The sequence below is a fragment of the Triticum dicoccoides genome, chromosome 3B, assembly GCF_002162155.2.
Source record: "Triticum dicoccoides isolate Atlit2015 ecotype Zavitan chromosome 3B, WEW_v2.0, whole genome shotgun sequence".
Classification (NCBI taxonomy): domain Eukaryota; kingdom Viridiplantae; phylum Streptophyta; class Magnoliopsida; order Poales; family Poaceae; genus Triticum; species Triticum dicoccoides.
This window is the reverse complement of record NC_041385.1, coordinates 826,873,120-826,873,870: the sequence shown is the minus strand read 5'-3', so window position 1 is coordinate 826,873,870 and position 751 is coordinate 826,873,120.

Below are 751 nucleotides of genomic sequence, written 5' to 3'. Positions count from 1 at the left end.
TACGTATAAGGAGATTAATCTCGGTCAAGTAGATTTTTGACTAACTGGCCCCCCCTAACCGTGCGTCAAGGCTTGAAGCCCGGAACTTTGCCCATCTCTATTTGTTGGTTAGCCCACACTAGTAGGAAAGCCCACCAGACCACGATCGATCTAGGGCATCCTCCGTTGATCACATTCATCGATCGTTTCGGCGGCGGCGACGAACGCACGCACGCTCCCTGTGCAGCCGCCAAGGGAAGTTCGACTAGGGCATCTTCACAATGGATCAGCGTTGCGGTGAGTCTCGTCGAATCCTTCGCAGATTGATACTGTGATGAACTAATCCGCACCTGTATCGTCAAGACCAGAAACTTCTTGCTTTAGATGACATTAATTAGGGTTGCAATTTCTTGATTTATTCTCAAAAATTGGTAGTACCCAAAATTAGGCATGCACAAATTCTATCATCTGGGTTTGTATGTCAGTCCAATTAGAAATCAATATACTTGTTCGCATACATGAGAGCTTAAATGTGAAATTAGTTCATATACAAACTACCGATCGAATATTTTGGCAGGACTAATATTTACACAACAAGCTAGAACCAAAAGCACACCATATAGGATTATCCACTTTGTTCTATGTGTTTTAGGCGTAAGAGACACATTCAAACTAATGTGAAAAACTAATACATTTTTCTAGTTACAAAATACATATAATCTGGTGTTCCTATTTGTATGGTCATTGTCAGAAAGAAAACTTTATATAGGTT